The sequence below is a fragment of the Choristoneura fumiferana genome, chromosome 8 (assembly GCF_025370935.1).
Source record: "Choristoneura fumiferana chromosome 8, NRCan_CFum_1, whole genome shotgun sequence".
NCBI classification, from domain to species: domain Eukaryota; kingdom Metazoa; phylum Arthropoda; class Insecta; order Lepidoptera; family Tortricidae; genus Choristoneura; species Choristoneura fumiferana.
Window position 1 is genome coordinate 4,426,446 of NC_133479.1, and position 5,971 is coordinate 4,432,416.

Sequence of the window (5,971 nt, forward strand, 5' to 3'; positions counted from 1 at the left end):
TGCTGGGTTCTTTAACGGAATTAGTTCTCGTTTGATTTTTCTTGTTATTAATTTAAATGTTTGTTTTTATTGAGGGATTATTAAATTAACTTGTAAGTAATAAAATTATCAGCTGTAATAGAGTTATAGAATGACATGATTATTTCTTCGCAATTTAAAAATTATATTTTTAAACAGCGTATGCGCTAGTTGGTAGGTCGATACAGAGTTAAACGGACTTCTCGATAGTAACGCCGTCTACCGATATTTTGCCTGTCAAATAACCCTTATTAAACTATAATTAACCAACACATAAACATACCTTCACATCAAACCTATTTAAAGTACCTACGTATTCGACAATTACCTGTGACAAAGTGACGGATTAATGTGACAATTGTGACAACTGGACAAGTTAAATAGCATCTCAAATGTCAATTGAGACGTGAAATGTTTCGCTCGAAAATATCTTGATAATAGGCGCCTAGTAGTTTGAAAAAGGAACGCACTTTTTTTTCTAATCTACTAAAAGTGAGAAATATTGTAAGTTTGTTGGTTTAAATAAACGTATTTTTTTAAAATCCAAAGCAAGATTGTAAATTCTAAAGTAATTCCGCCGTTCCGGGGTAGCCTATGGAAGTATGGACTCTCAAGCAGAGGATCATGGGAGTAGGTACTATTATAATATTCTGTGATGGGTTCAAATCTGAGGTCGGACCTCTGAGTTTTTCGATATTCATGGGCCACATTGCACGTAAAATTTACCATAAGCTTTAAGGTGAAGGAAAAAATCGTGAGGAAACCTATACAAACTACGGAAAAATTCAGTGATGTGGGTGAAGTTTCCTATCGACTGGCCCACGTGGGAACTACGACCCAAGCCTTCTCATTCTGAGAGGAGGCCTGTACCCAACAGTAGGACATATATAGGCTGGGTTGAAAGTTACCATTGAATGCAATCTTGTCATAGATAGCACTTAGGAAAAAAATGCATAGTTCCAACGGGATAGCGATCGATGATCGAATCCTACGCGGACAAAGTCACGGGAAACCACTAAAGTAGCATAATAAAAGCTGCACCGGAATAATCTATACAAAAAACAACTTGTTTCACCAAAACGTTATCGACCGATCACGTAACGTAACTCAGGTCCAATAATTATTAAAAAACAAAAAAAAAATACAATGGCGTTGTCAGCCAGTCTAGTAATAATGACGGTCATTAATATCGTCTTCTAAGGAACTCAGTCGCATTAACATCGCTAATCCCTAATTGTAGTCTTTATGAACTACCCAAGGGATCCCTTCATTATGACAAGATCCTATAGGCTCAATAGTATTATTCGATATAGCTCTTTAGTTGACTGCAGTTCGGTGCATCCTTATCTAACTACTTACGTGAAACAGAGAGACTCTTATCGATTATAGAATCTACTTAGCACACGGGCGGTAAATTAATCAATAGCTCACGTAATTCGACTTTCGAACGCAGGTGCAATGTTTTTAAATTTTCGAAAATGTAATTCGAAAATTGGGCAAAGGAAGTAATGACTGGCCGTGTGGAATGGAATTGTGCCAACTTTTTTTCTACAGGTGTATTTTCGTGTTCACAGCCAGATACTTTGTTACTGGCCAGTATTCAAAGGTGTTTTTAAGTTTAAAATTTTAATGATTTAAATTAATACAACTTAAGTGAAACTGTCAGAGTGGCTATTAGCTCTTCAGGGCCAGTAAAAAAAAACATTTAGGTATTTTTTAAATACCCACTACACTTGATCCCACTAATATCATATGCGAAAGTTTTTATGTCTGTTTGTTTGTTACCTCATCACGTCTAAACCGCTGAACCGATTTAGATGAAATTCGGTATATAGATAGTTTGAGCCTCAGGAAAGGATATAGGATAGTTTTTATTCCGGAAAATTAGTTCCCGCGGGATAGCAGACAGAGTCGCAGCCAATAGACTAGTTTGACATAATATGTCGGTATTCATTCACATTGATGAGGTTTCATACGTACCGGTAAACATTTTAATCCTTACCTAAATTGTCAAAATTGAAAAAAGTTCGCATAATTCCAAAAAAAATCTACATTAAAAAAATACAATAAGATAATCTTGAATCATGTCCGCTGTGACGGACACTATCAATTTAAGGCCATAGGTCCAAATTGTTCATCTCATTTCTCTGGCGGAAAAAAAACGAATAACCAAAACTTTCCAAGCGTTTGCTTGTATTCTTTTTTTGCCACCAGCGTTATATTTCACAATAATAAATTCCCATTGATATCTAAACCATATACCCCAAACCTCTAAATCATATTTTGTTGTTTTGAACGTATGTTTAAATATTTATCAGTGTTAAATCACGACTAAACTGTGTTTAATTAATAAACGTAACACCCTATTCATCTAAATCAATACAATCGGTTAATCTGAATCTCTGTCTGTGGTTCTCAACCTGCAATGAACAAAAACTTAAAAAATATCACAGTGGAAGCTGGATAATTCGAATGTCAAGGGAAATGCTAAACAAATCGAGTTCATGAGTTTTGACTTAACAAGGTACTTAAGTCCATAAGAAAAAAAATGTGCATTTCTATAGCTGCAAAATATTTATCGTCTGATTAACGTATAGGCTTTAAATAAAAGCTTAGACCACCATAGTACTTCGCCATTTTTCAACCGACTTCAAAAAAGGAGGATGTTCTCAATTCGGGTGTATGTTTTTCTGTTGTATGTTTGTTACTCGATAACTCCGCCAATTTTTAACACTAAGTCCAGTATTTACTTTCAGAAAGTATCATTTGGTGAACTGGACCTGATGATGAAGACCGTAGCTACCGGTACTCTGTTATAAAATAATATAACTATGCCGTGTTTGAGCTTAATGTTATCGTTGTGAGATGCACTTTGGCTACATATCACTAATAACTAAGAACAATTTTTTTTTTTAACAAAAAATGGAGCCGACTTCAAAAACCTTGAAAATATAATTTTCTACTAGTTTGAAGTCGGTGCCTCAGCACCAGCCACAGGAGTGATTAAAGCCAAATACATATGTAGGTGAGGTAGACGACTATAGTTCCACTCCTGCTGGCTCGTGCTGAGGCACCGACTTCAAACTAGTAGAAAATTATTTTCAAAGTTTTTGAAGTCGGTTCCATTTTTTGTTAATTTTTTTCGACGTGTAGTAACTTTGTATATCTCGGTGAAACAAAATAGATAAATCAAGTACCTACAAGTATTATGTGCTGAGCCGGGACCTGGTTATAATGACAACACTAGTACTTTTTTTTACCTGTGTAACACTGCTGTTATAAATAAATTATTTTCTTTCTTTCTTTCTTATTAGTAAATTACTGTTACTAACTGTGTTTCAAAAAGAAGAAAAAAATATGTTATATTAACTACCGATGTTCACAAAATGACTATGAAATGTTTTTGGATTGGATATAGTGGACTACACACCTAGAAATTTATTTATTTTGCTAGAAAAAGAACGGCTGTTCTGTCACATTTTTTGTATTTAAATGGATGATATTGCCTAACAGTTTAGGAAACACCGTTTTCAACATTCAATATCTGTACCCAAAAGGCATCTTTATTTCATCCTAAAATAAATTCTTATCAATATATCTAAAACGCCTTCTGATTTAAATACTACCGACGTCAGGGTTGCTACTACGAAATTCTAAAACCGAAGTTAGTATAGTACCGTCGCTCTCACTCTCGCATTAAATAATATAAACGTCTGCGGGACGGCAAGTACGAAGTTCGAATTTTGCACACTTTGTAGTATAGGGCCAGTTGTGAGGCCGCAAACCTGGGCCCCATTTCACGAAGCAACAAGTTACAATTTACAAGCGGTAATCTCTTTTCAACGCATACTGTTAAACAAAGACTACCGCTTGTAAATTGTAACTTGTAGCTTCGTGAAATAGGGCAGTGGACGACAGCGGGCAGCAGTTTCGCGAGTTTTTTTAGGGTTCCGTATCCGAAGGATGATGAACAGAACCCTAGCACTGTCCGTCTGTCCAATTGTCCAAGGGCTGCATTTTGAGAACCGTATAGATAGAAAGCTGTACAAATTTAATGTGTCTATTGCCGCTCTAACGACGAAGTTATAATAGACATAAACTGGAAATTAGTAAATAATAAAAACGTCAAGCGTGAGTCTTAGTGAAAAAATTTAAACCTTGTAGTTTGTCTGACAGCGGCTGTCGAGTCATTTGCATTATCTGCCACAGCGGGGTGTGCAAAAATATCTGACACGTCCTAGAAGTCGAGTCGTATCAGATATTTATGCACACTTTGTTGTGTCAGATATTGGTGGTGGTGACTGTACTCTATGAACTCGATGAACTATCAAACAGGCCAGTCAGTTTTTTTTGTGGTTTATAAGCCGGGCCTTAGCTGGTTTTTTCTGTTCATTGCGTGTGTTGCCAGGTAACCCTGAGCGGCGACCGTCTCGACCGCGCAATGAATAGAGAACCCTCGGTGCCGCCGGTCGTCATAGCCAAGCTGTGCGCGTCTGAAAGCCTGCCAAGCCTCAGACAAAAGTAGAAATTAAAGAAACCCGAAGCAAAATCAAATTAATTAGGCGCCAACAGGTGGTAACTCGGTTGCCTTCAATCCCATTTGCGTCGGGGAGTTTTAACAATTTTACTTTCGCTAACGAGTCGGGAAGTTTGGAAGAGGCATTTTTGAATATATTTTTAGGGTTCCATGATGGTGGACTTGAGGCCGTATTGTCTGACGCCCAGGCGCTAGCGATCGCATTCACCGTCTCTTTCTTCCCTTATCTTACACTGTGACAGAAAGAAATGATGAAAAAGATTGTGATTCCTGTAAGACAATTAAGGCCTCGGTTATAGTTGCGTGTTCACGATGGATACCAGCGGCTATCATTCGCATTTTTATTTGATTTAAGTGCCTGAACCGTGCCCGGTTCTAGAAAAGGACGGATCCATATCTACTGAGTAGCGTAAAGGCGACTTAGGGGCCTGATAATAAGAGAGTGGCCAGCAGCATTTTATATTGCCAATTACGAACTTCGTACCCACTTTGATTGGAGATTAAGTGTCGATACTTATTCCGTCCGGCCATGCCGTGCCCGGTTTTAGAATAGGACGGACCCATCTCTTTCCTTGGGTCTTAAAGGCGACTAAAGAACCTAATGTTAGCAGCAGTGCCAAATACGCACTCCGGACTCCAGCACTGTAATGTGGAAGATAAGGGGAAATCACCATAATATTTTCTCAAGAACGTTGTCATGATGGTGCACTAATGATTCTCAACGGGCAAACACGACTACTCTGTAAAAAGTGTAGCAATTTACAAGAAGATTTGATCTAAATACCATATTCTGCTTCCCAAGGCGGCATTACCCATTGCGAGGCTCCGGGCGGCAGGTCTTTGCGGGGCCCTTTGTCCTTCGTGAAAAGTATGTGGTGCGAAAATATAGTTAAAAAATCTATATTTTTTAAAATTTGCTTGGGTTGTTGCGCGAGGCCCCTGCAAGAGCGAGGCCCCGGGTGGTTGTCCTGTTCGACACCCCCTAAGGCCGCCGCTGCTGCTTCCTTTTCCTTTGCTTTAAGTGAAATATTTACTAACCCCTTCGCAGGTGTGTACAGTCACCAGCATTAATATCTGACACAACAAAGCGTGCATAAATATCTGGTACTATTCTATTTCTAGGGACAGTAGGATGCGTCAATAGTTGATTGTACAACAAGAGCATAAAACGGGCCATTTTAGCCGAGGCCGAGCCGGTACGGCGAGGGTGGATAGACACGTCGAGGGGAAAACGGGTTTAATGCTCGAGTTTTACACTCTGCTTTTCACAGTGAAATGAAATAGCAACAGTGGAAACAATGATTCACTTTCTATGTACCTTTTATTTTTATGCATTATTAAAATAATTCCATTATTTTAATTTTACTGATTTATTATGATTGATTTTTAGTTTTATATAAATTAAAAAATATTTAA